Source organism: Salvelinus sp. IW2-2015, unplaced genomic scaffold, assembly GCF_002910315.2.
Source record: "Salvelinus sp. IW2-2015 unplaced genomic scaffold, ASM291031v2 Un_scaffold2901, whole genome shotgun sequence".
Taxonomy (NCBI): Eukaryota; Metazoa; Chordata; class Actinopteri; order Salmoniformes; family Salmonidae; genus Salvelinus; species Salvelinus sp. IW2-2015.
Genome location: NW_019944199.1, coordinates 45,913 through 57,523, shown reverse-complemented (window position 1 = coordinate 57,523; position 11,611 = coordinate 45,913). Strand labels below are relative to the sequence as shown.

General features: G+C 42.3%; 1 long non-coding RNA gene across 1 annotated transcript in view; it reads right to left on the bottom strand.

Annotated features, from left to right (window-relative positions):
* Positions 1-2,062: 2,062 nt before the first annotated feature.
* Positions 2,063-11,611, bottom strand: part of LOC112074954 (uncharacterized) — a 19,354-nt gene continuing 9,805 nt past the window's right edge. Inside the window, exons 3-9 of the long non-coding RNA XR_002894879.2 lie at positions 11,011-11,031; positions 10,053-10,073; positions 9,275-9,295; positions 9,017-9,037; positions 8,300-8,320; positions 3,765-3,785; positions 2,063-2,929 (exon numbers count right to left, since the gene is read on the bottom strand). This is a non-coding gene — a long non-coding RNA (uncharacterized lncRNA). The remainder of the gene's footprint in view (positions 2,930-3,764; positions 3,786-8,299; positions 8,321-9,016; positions 9,038-9,274; positions 9,296-10,052; positions 10,074-11,010; positions 11,032-11,611) is intronic.

Here is an 11,611-nt window from a genome sequence, read left to right as displayed (position 1 = left end):
TGTCTTCTCAGTGCTCTGATTTATACCTGCATCTGTCTTCTCAGTGCTCTGATTTATACCTGCATCTGTCTTCTCAGTGCTCTGATTTATACCTGGTCTATGGCCGGTGACGTGAACAGGCAAAAGTGGTGAGGGAAGAGCACCCTCTCAAATGGAACAGTAATCTGAGGGCTTTGTCATTTTGTCACATCGTCCAGAAACATACATCTCTTTTCCATAGAATTTGTTAGAATTGTAATTGTGAAGGCAGATAAAGCATTTTTATCAAAAGCAATCACTTTTGTATGTGAAAACACAGAATTCTACATGTTTAGTTACTTCACTTTTGCTTTGAGACGACTTTGTCGTGGGCTTTGAATGGAGCACCTGGCTCATGCCCGGGAGGCAGCCCGGTTCCAAAACAAATGAAATCAACTTTCACCATGTGAAACACACACCTACCTGGGCGTCTGGGCCAGATTAATAGAGTACCACAGTATGAGTCATAATACCCATAAAACAGTTAAACAGGGAAATGGTCCCAATCGTTTTTCCACCATTATTTTTTCCCATAGTGGATTTTAGAAACACTTAAAATAAAGGCTGTGTTTCGTGTAGGCTTACCCTGGCGTGACATTTTAATAATCATGTAAATCTCTCTAGGACAAGGTGACTTTTAGCAATATATTCACCTGTATTTACTTGCATTTTTTTTTTATGCTAATTTGCTGCTAATGTGGCTATCTTAAAGAACTACAAATACCATGGTGATCTGGATGAGACTGCCGAATCGAGGCAAAGGATAAGAATCTCTGGATTAACGATCTAATGTCAGTTAAATGTAGTAATTAATAAATTGGCTAAATGTCTTTAAATTGACAATTCTGTGGACTGTCTTGTGCAAGATTTAAATTGAAACAATACCTGTTATTCAAAGATTTCAGCTAAAGATGACGAGCTGGAGCTTTCAGGGATTTGGAGTTTTGCACGACGTCTACTTTGATGCAGCAACGTTCTAACATCTAGTGGAAAGCCTTCCCAGAAGAGTGGAGGCTGTTGTAGCAGCAAATGGGGGGGACCAACTCTGTATTAATGCCAAGGATTTTGGAATGAGATGTTCAACGAGCAGGTGTCCATATATTTTTGGTCATGTAGTGCACCATTGGAAACCTGGGAAAAAAAGATCAAAAGGGGGGAGTACAGCAGAGTCTAGATGGAAACTAGTGACGAGTGGCCACTTATCAATCAAGTATCTGCATCGTTGGGAGTTTCAAAGATCCAGTGTTTCAACAAAAAAAAGTATCACTTGCAACAAGCTAGCATGCATAAGAGACTAAGTTAATGCTGCATAGGCTACTGAAACATATGAAGCAAGACACGGACAAAACAAGAAAAAAAAGAGCCAATCAAATGCCAGTGGTGAATGCCAGCACTCCCATTGACACTCAAAATGCAAAACTGAAGTTCTCCATACTTCAATAGTGAATGAGATTTGGAAGGATGGCCACCAGAGACTAAGGACGGCCACCAGAGACTAGGGATGGCCACCAGAGACTAGGGATGGCCACCAGAGACTGGGGACGGCCACCAAAGACTGGGGACGGCCACCAGAGACTGGGGACGGCCCCCTGAGACTAGGGACAGCCACCTGAGACTAAGGACGGCCACCAGAGACTAGCGACAGCCGCCTGAGACTAGGGACGGCCACTAGGGACGGCCACCTGAGACTAGGGACGGCCACCTGAGACTAGGGACGGCCACTAGAGACGGCCACTAGAAACGGCCACCTGAGATGGCTACCTGAGACTAGGGACGGCCACTAGGGACGGCCACCAGAGACTAGGGACGGCCACCAGAGACGGCCACCTGAGACGGCCACCTGAGACTAGGGACGGCCACTAGAGACTAGGGACGGCCACTAGAGACTAGGGACGGCCACTAGAGACTAGGGACGGCCACTAGAGACTTGGGACGGCCACTAGAGACTTGGGACGGCCACTAGAGACTAGGGACGGCCACTAGAGACTAGGGATGTGGTAGTACAGTAGACTGATGACAATTATGGAGATTAAACACACTTTATTTGGAAAATGTTATAATCAAATTATACATTTCTAAAAAAATAATTGTGTTGCTGCTACATTCTTATCTAAATATAGAAGCACACAGCAGAATGGATACAGAACAAATACTGTTAGAAAATACAGAATAAAAATTATATAGCACATTCTCCTCAAGACAGAACAGTCCAAGGGACGGGTGAAAGACATAAAGATTTGTCAAACATTGAGAAGAAATCAGTGGTCTGGGATGGTCCAGTACCAGAATGGGTTCAGATCCAACCCATTGCTCTTTCAACATTCCTACCTTTACCTCTCTGTCCTATCCAATAAACAATAAACTGGCCCACTCTACAACAAAAAAGATTGATAGGATATCTGAGAACTCATGTACATGAACTCTCTCCTATTACATCCCTTTACTGACTGTTTATACCTGCCTTGTATGTTTTAAAAACAGTCAGTCAGTGACATCTACAGGACAGATGACCACTGAGATACTATCAATAATACCAGGGCTGAAGAATGGAGAGTTTCTCAGTGAAGGAGCAGAACGGGCTCTTTTTTTTTTACTAGGTCGTCCTTCGACCTCTGGTATCATATAAACACACATAAGACATGGAAGACTGGAGAATTGCAGGAAATGAGATATAAAAAAGCTAAATAAATCTCTGCCCCAAGCAAAATGTGTAGAATTGCAGGAAAATAGCTTTAAAACAGCAACATGTTCTCTTGGCCAACAAGAGGGGTGTGAACAGTTTTCATGGGGTTGTGAGGTGGGGAGATGATACTACGCTGGTTATCCATCCGATCCTTTGTCACCTAGGAAATGTGTGCCACCGGGCCGTCTCAAATAGTACTTGAGCACTCCTGGTCTTGAGTTAAATCCGCTGTGGAGAGAAACATACATTATTGCAAACACAATGACATCAACATAATTTCCAGAATATAAAATATGTTACAAATTTGTAAAACGTATATGTCACCAATTCCAATTTGTTGTGGCTAACGGTAGCCAGGTGGTTAACGTGAATGTGAACATAATTGTGTGTGTTCTACTTCACTAGAAGTTACATGGAAGAGACATTTACATAATGCCAGTAAAGTGATGATATGAAGACACAACTTAGCATTCTACGATAAGTCTGTAAACATGTAGAGTAGATGGAAGACAGAGAGAACATCATTAACATGAACACTAGTAGATGTAGTCTCTCTCTGGGACTCCTTGATCGAGTTTCAATCCAATGTGCGCTATACCGCAGGGCACTTCACAGCTGACAATGCACTTTTTAAAGGCATTCTCCACCGGCATTCACAGAGATCACATTCATGGTAAACACTGCACAGTGTCAACATGTGCAGTGTTTCACTCTCAAATTCATAGACCGAGCTATGGATGCAAGGATTGATACTGTATCAAAATTATAGTTTTAAAAATGTTTGGAGGCTGTATAATGTTTGTTTTACATTTATTTTGTTTACAAACATTGAGATAAAACGAGGTTATATTTTGGGTTTTGATGGAGTACAACGGTTAAACTAAGCTCTTTAATTGTTTATAAGTTATATTCTTCAAGAATCAATGAGTACATATAATTTATTTATAAGTCCAAAAATGGAGGTATCAACTCCCGATTGCCCCGTTGTGCTCAACAACTATTTTTTAAATCTAAAATGCTTTATGTAAATCTATCACAGTGATGATCTGAAGATGCTACTTACACATCTCCCCACTGAGGACATCTGTAAACATGTAGAGTAGATGGAAGACAGAGAGAACATCATTAACATGAACACTAGAAGATGTAGTCTCTCTCTGGGACTCCTTGGTCAGGGATTCAATCCAATGTGCAGTATACTGCAGGTTACTACACAGCTGACAATGCACTTTTTAAAGGCATTTTCCACCAGCATTCACGGAGATCACATTCATGGTAAACACTGCACATCAACTAAAGTGTAAAATACCTTTAAAAGTGTCACGTTCCTGACCTGTTTTCCTTTGCCATGTATTTGTTTTAGTTGGTCAGGGCGTGAGTTGGGTGGGTTGGTCTAGGTTTGATTTTCTATGTTGCGATTTTGTGTTCGGCCTGGTATGATTTTCAATCAGAGACAGCTGTCAAGCGTTGTCCCTGATTGAGAATCATACTTAGGCAGCCAGGGTTTCACTTGTGTTTTGTGGGTGTTTGTTCCTGTGTCAGTGTTTGGGCCACACAGGACTGTTTCGGGTTAGTCACGTTTGTTGGTTTTTGTATTTTGTAGTGTTTGTTGTTTTTCCATTAAATAATGAATACTTACCAATCCGCATCTTGGTCCGATCCATGCTCCTCCTCGTCTGAGGAGGAGAACGACTACGACAGCCGTTACAAAAAGTCTGTTATAGTGTGCTGTGTTATAATGCACCTTGAATTGAATCCCGGCCCTTGTCTCATACCACTAATCTAACATCAGAAGTAACACCTTTAAATGGCCAATCAGCAGCTGAAAAAATTAAAAAGAGTAATCCCCGCCACTGTTTTGGTAAAAAGCTAAGGGAGGGGCTGGAGACATGTAATCACTCCCTATTCAGCCGGAACTATGGATGCAAGGACTGACCATCCATGATATCAAAATGATAGTTTAACCATGTTTTGACACTATACAGTGTTTGTTTACATGTACTTTGTTACAAACATTGCAGTAAAATAATCACATATTTTGGGTTCTGATGGGGAACTACAGTTAAACTAAGCTGTCACGTTCCTGACCTGTTTTCTGTTGTTTTTTTGTATGTGTTAGTTGGTCAGGACGTGAGTTTGGGTGGGCAGTCTATGTTTTGTGTTTCTATGTTGGTTAATGGGTACCTGATATGGTTCTCAATTAGAGGCAGGTGGTTTTCATCTCCTCTGATTGAGAACCATATTAAGGTAGGTGTTTTCACATTGTTTGTTGTGGGTGGTTGTTTTCCGTGTCTGTGTATGTTGCGCCACACGGGACTGTTTCGGTTTGTTTGTTCGTTCGTTTGTTTTGTGTAGTCATTTTTCCAGTTCGTGCGTTCTTCGTTTCATGTAAGTTCGTAGTCCAGGTCTGTTTGCCTCGTTTGTTGTTTTGTATTTTTCTCAAGTGTTTTTTCGTGTTTTGTTGTTTTCATTTAATAAATTATGTCTAATTATCATGCTGCATTTTGGTCGCCCGATCCTTCTCGCCTCTCCTCGTCTGAGGAGGAGGAAGAAGTAGAAATCCGTTACATAAGCTCATTAATCATTAATAAGTTATATTCCTCAAGAATCAATGGGTACATATTTTTTATTTATTTTTATTTCACCTTTATTTAACCAGGTAGGTTAGTTGAGAACAAGTTCTCATTTACAACTGCGACCTGGCCAAGATAAAGCATAGCAGTGTGAACAGACAACAACAGAGTTACACATGGAGTAAACAATAAACAAGTCAATAACATGGTAGAAAAAAGAGAATCTATATACAATGTGTGAAAAGGCATGAGGAGGTAGGCAATAAATCGAATAATTACAATTTAGCCAGATTAACACTGGAGTGATAAATCATCAGATGATCATGTGCAAGTGAGATACTGGTGTGCAAAAGAGCATAAAAGGAAATAAAAGCAGTATGGGGGGGGTGAGGTGGTAAATTGGGTGGGCTATATACCGATGGACTATGTACAGCTGCAGCGATCGGTTAGCTGCTCGGATAGCAGATGTTTAAAGTTGTTGAGGGAGATAAGTCTCCAACTTCAGAGATTTTTGCAATTCGTTCCAGTCGCAGGCAGCAGAGAACTGGAAGGAAAGGCGTCCAATAAGGTTTTGGCTTTAGGGATGATCAGTGAGATACACCTGCTGGAGCGCGTGCTACGGGTGGGTGTAGCCATCGTGACCACTGAACTGAGATAAGGCGGCACTTTACCTAGCATAGCCTTGTAGATGACCTGGAGCCAGTGGGTCTGACGACGAACATGTAGCGAGGCCAGCCAACTAGGGCATACAGGTCGCAGTGGTGGGTCGTATAAGGTGCTTTAGTAACAAAACGGATGGCACTGTGATAAACTGCATCTAGTTTGCTGAGTAGAGTATTGGAAGCTATTTTGTAGATGAACATCGCCGAAGTCGAGGATCGGTAGGATAGTCAGTTTTACCAGGGTAAGTTTGGCGGCGTGAGTGAAGGAGGCTTTGTTGCGAAATAGAAAGCCGACTCTAGATTTGATTTTGGATTGGAGATGTTTGATATGAGTCTGGAAGGAGAGTTTGCAGTCTAGCCAGACACCTAGGTACTTATAGATGTCCACATATTCTAGGTCGGAACCGTCCAGGGTGGTGATGCTAGTCGGTGCGTGCGGGTGCAGGCAGTGAACGGTTGAAGAGCATGCATTTGGTTTTTACTAGCGTTTAAGAGCAGTTGGAGGCCACGGAAGGAGTGTTGTATGGCATTGAAGCTCGTTTGGAGGTTAGTTATCACAGTGTCCAAAGAAGGGCCAGAAGTATACAGAATGTGTCGTCTGCGTAGAGGTGGATCAGGGAATCGCCCGCAGCAAGAGCAACATCATTGATATATACAGAGAAAAAGAGTCGGCCCGAGAATTAACCCTGTGGTACCCCCATAGAGACTGCCAGAGGACGCGGACAACATGCCTTCCGATTTGACACACTGAACTCTGTCTGCAAAGTAGTTGGTGAACCAGGCAAGGCAGTCATTAGAAAAACCAGGCTACTGAGTCTGCCGTAAAGAATATGGTGATTGACAGAGTCGAAAGCCTTGGCCAGTCTGATGAGACGGCGGCACAGTACTGTTTTTATCGATGCCGGTTTATGATATCGTTTAGTACTTGAGCGTGGCTGAGGTGCACCCGTGACCGGCTCGGAAACCGGATTGCACAGCGGAGAAGGTACGGTGGGATTCGAGATGGTCAGTGATCTGTTTTGTTGACTTGGCTTTCGAAGACCTTAGATGGCAGGGCAGGATGGATATAGGTCTGTAACAGTTTGGGTCCAGGGTGTCTCCCCCTTTGAAGAGGCGGATGACCGCGGCAGCTTTCCAATCCTTGGGGATCTCAGGTGATACGAAGGAGAGGTTGAACAGGCTGGTAATAGGGGGTGCGACAATGGCGCGGACAGTTTCAGAAATAGGGGGTCCAGATTGTCAAGCCCGCTGATTTGTATGGGTCCAGTTTCCAGCTCTTTCAGAACATCTGCTATCTGGATTTGGGTAAAGGAGAAGCTGGGGAGGTTTGGGCGAGTTGCACGGGGGGGGGGGGGGGCGGGGCTGTTGGCCAAGGTTGGAGTCGCCAGGAGGAAGGCATGGCCAGCCATTGAGAAATGCTTGTTGAAGTCTTCGATTATCACGGATTTATCGTGGTGACCGTGTTACCTAGCCTCAGTGCAGTGGGCAGCTGGGAGGAGGTGCTCTTGTTCTCCCATGGACTTTCAGTGTCCCAGAACTTTTTTGGAGTTAGAGCTACAGGATGCAAATTTCTGCTTGAAAAAGCTGGCCTTTGCTTTCCTGACTGACTGCGTGTATTGGTTCCTGACTTCCTGAACAGTTGCATATCGCGGGGGCTCTTCGATGCTATTGCAGTTCGCCACAGGATGTTTTTGTGCTGGTCGAGGGCAGTCAGGTCTGGAGTGAACCAAGGGCTATATCTGTTGGGGAACTAATTTATAAGTCCAAAATGGATGTAGCAACTGCTGATGGACCCTTTAATGTGCTCCAATAAAAGAAGAACCATAAAATGTGTTTGAAACAAATGTCCTTATTTTCAGTCTCATTACAAATGTTTATGTTTTGCAAATTAGAATCAGGAAATATTGACTGATTGAATATAAGGATGAATATGTGCACTATGAATTATGGAGTATGGTTGATGAAGTCATGTTTTTGGTTTTCTATTATGGTATCATGGGTATTTGAAAACACTATGGATCTCACCTGGACACACCCATTTCCCCATGTTCACCTTTCCTATACCTATTAACGTTTTTTATTATGGGTCAGCTAGGACTCAGGTATGGAGTTACCATACATTATGGTCAGCTAGGACTCAGGTATGGAGTTACCATACATTATGGTCAGCTAACACTAGAAGATGTAGTCTCTCTCTCTGGACTCCTTGTCTCATATCATTATTCCAACATCAGATAAATGTCAGGGAACATTAATATGAACAACATTGATGTGTTTTCTACTTCACTAAAAAGTTACATCTATAGAAGAGACATTGGTTTACATAATGTTTTCAAAAGTGATGATCTGAAGAAAGTACTTACCCAACTCCTCCGGGAGGGGAACTGTAAACATGTAGAGTAGATGGAAGACAGTGAGAACATCATTAACATGAACACTAGAAGATGTAGTCTCTCTCTGGACTTCTTGTCTCATATCACTTCTCTAACGTCACAAATCCTAATTGAGTTCCACCACCTAAATGACTCCAGAGTACCTCTGTGAGACAACTTCTACAATGAAGATATTCTACCACCACCACCTTCTTAATTTCATTAAATAAATGTGACTGGTCCATCAGTGATCCAGGTGGATCAGAAACTACCCACTGGACACACTACGTCATTTCAACGTGGATAACTGGGTAATATTTTGTTGAGATGTTGATCAATGAGATTACAACCTATAGTATATTCATCCACTCAAAAGAGACAAAAGTTAGTTGAATTTCCAATGTTTTATCCCTATGCTTTAAAACCATCTAAAAGCACAACCAAATTCCCGTCGAAAAACAATGTTTGAGTTTTGGTTTTGTTGTCACCCAAATGTCTATCACTGTGATTTAACAATTTTAAACCACAACAAAGTTTAAATGAGAATACAATGTCAGATATTTTGTTTATTTATACAACAGATTAATGTGAAAATCCCTGTGCTTCATCTAACCAAATCACCTGGATTGCAGTTGAGATTAAATACAAATAAGAATACAATGGTTGACCATAATTCAGGTAAAGTGATGATCTGAAGACACTACTTACCTAGCTTCTCAGTGAGGTTTCCTCTGTAAATATGTAGAGTAGATGGAAGACAGTGAGAACATCATTAACATGAACACTAGTAGATGTAGTCTCTCTCTGGGACTCCTTGTCTCATTTCAATGTTCCAACATCAGAAGGAACATCTTTAAAGTGCTCAAAATAACCTTCAAATGTTTTCCTACTTAATAAAGTCTGTAAATTAGAGAACTAATGGTTCTAATAATGTTATCAAAGTGATGATCTGAAGACACTACTTACCTAGCTTCCCAGTGTGGTCATCTGTAAACATGTAGAGTAGATGGAAGACAGTGAGAACATCATTAACATGAACACTAGAAGATGTAGTCTCTCTCTGGGACTCCTTGGTTGGGATTCAATCCAATGTGCAGTATACTGCAGGTTACTACACAGCTGACAATGCACTTTTTAAAGGAATTTTCCACCGGCATTCATGGAGATTGCATTCATGGTAAATACCGCACATGTTGACTCAAGCGTTAAATACCTTTAAAAGTCTGTTATAATGCGCCTTGAATTGAATCCCGGCCCTTGTCTCGTACCACTGTTCCAACATCAGAAAGAACACCTGGGGCCAATCAGAAGTTGATACAATGACAAGGCATGATCCCCGCAACTGTTGTTTTGGTAACAAGCTGAGGGAGGGGCTGGAGAAATAATATCACTCTCAAATTCACAGTCAGAGAGATGGATGCAAGGACTGACCATCCATGATACTGTATCAACATTATAGTTTTAAATAGGTTGAGGCCACATAGTGTTTGCTTACATTTACTTTGTTTACAAGGATTGAGATAAAACAAGGTTCTATTTGGGGTTCTGATGGGGTACAACAGTTAAACTAAGCTCTTTAATCATTAATAAGTTATATTCTTCAAAAATATATACATGATTCATTTATAACTCAAAAATGGATGTAGCAACTACCGATTGTCCCTTTGTGCTCCAAAAAATATATATTTTTAATGGTTTACGTAAATTTAGCAAAGTGATGATCTGAAGCCAGGACTGTACTTACCCAACTCCTTCTTGAGGTTCACTGTAAACATGTAGAGTAGATGGAAGACAGTGAGAACATCATTAACATGAACACTAGTAGATGTAGTCTCTCTCTGGGACTCCTTGTCTCATATCACTTCTCAAACGTCACAAATCCTAATTGAGTTCCACCACCTTAATGAGTCCAGCGTACCTCTGAGACAACTTCTCCACTGAAGATATTCTACCCCACTACTTCGTTTAGATTTTTTTTTCTCCAAAATGTCGTGATATCCAATTGGTAGTTACAGTCTTGGCTCATCGCTGCAACTCCCGTATGGACTCGGGAGAGGCAAAGGTCAAGAGCTATGCGTCCTCCGAAACACAACCCAACCAAGCCGCACTGCTTCTTGACACAATGCCCACTTAACCCAGAAGCCAGCCGCATGAATGCGTCGGAGGAAACACTGTGCACCTGGCGACCGTGTTAGCGTGTACTGCGCCCGGTCCACCACAGGAGTCGCTAGAGCGCGATGGGACAGGAATATCCCTGCCGGCCAAACCCTCCCCAACCCGGACGACCCTGGGCCAATTGTTCACTGCCCCACGGAACTCCCGGCCGGCTGCGACAGAGCCTGGACTCAAACCAGGATCTCTAGTGGCACAGCTAGCACTGCGATGCAGTGCCTTAGACCACTGCACCACTCTGAAGTCCCCTACCACCACTTCTTAATTTAATCCAGGTGTATCAGAGACTACCTCTCTCTAGTCTAGTGGTCCTCTACAGCCTCAACACATCCTGTTCTAGAACATCAACATTAATGTTACTGGTCCATCAGTGATCCAGGAGTATCACAGACTATCTCTCTCTAGTCTAGTGGTCCTCTACAGCCTCAACACATCCTGTTCTAGAACATCACTAGAAACACTAGAAGTTCTAGATTGAAGAGACATTGGTTTATATGTTAGCAAAGTGATGATCTGAAGACACTACTTACCTAGCTTCCCAGTGAGGTCCTCTGTAAACATGTAGAGTAGATGGAAGACAGTGAGAACATCATAAACACTAGAAGATGTAGTCTCTCTCTGGGACTCCTTGTCTCATATCAATGTTCCAACATCAGAAGGAACACTTTCAATGTGCTCAAAATAACCTTCAAATCTTTTCCTACTCAGTCGGAATATTAGAGAGAATTCAACATGAACACTAGAAGATGTAGTCTCTCTCTGGACCTTCTTGGTCCATAATTCCAAACCCAAATAGGTATAGGAAAGGGAAACATGGGGAAAATGGGTTGTGTCCAGGTGAGCTCCATATTGCTTTCAAATACCCTGATACCATAATAAAAAACCTGATTGGCCATTTAAAGTGTTCCTTCGGGTGTTAGAACAGTGGTATGAGACAAGGGCCGGGATTCAATTCAAGGTGCATTATAACACAGCACACTGTAACAGACGTTTAAAGGTATTTTACACTTGAGACGATGTGCAGTGTTTACCATGAATGTGATCTCTGTGAATGCTGGTGGAAATGCCTTTAAAAAGTTCCTTTGTCAGCTGTGAAGTCCCTGCTGTATACTGCACATTGATTTGAGTCCG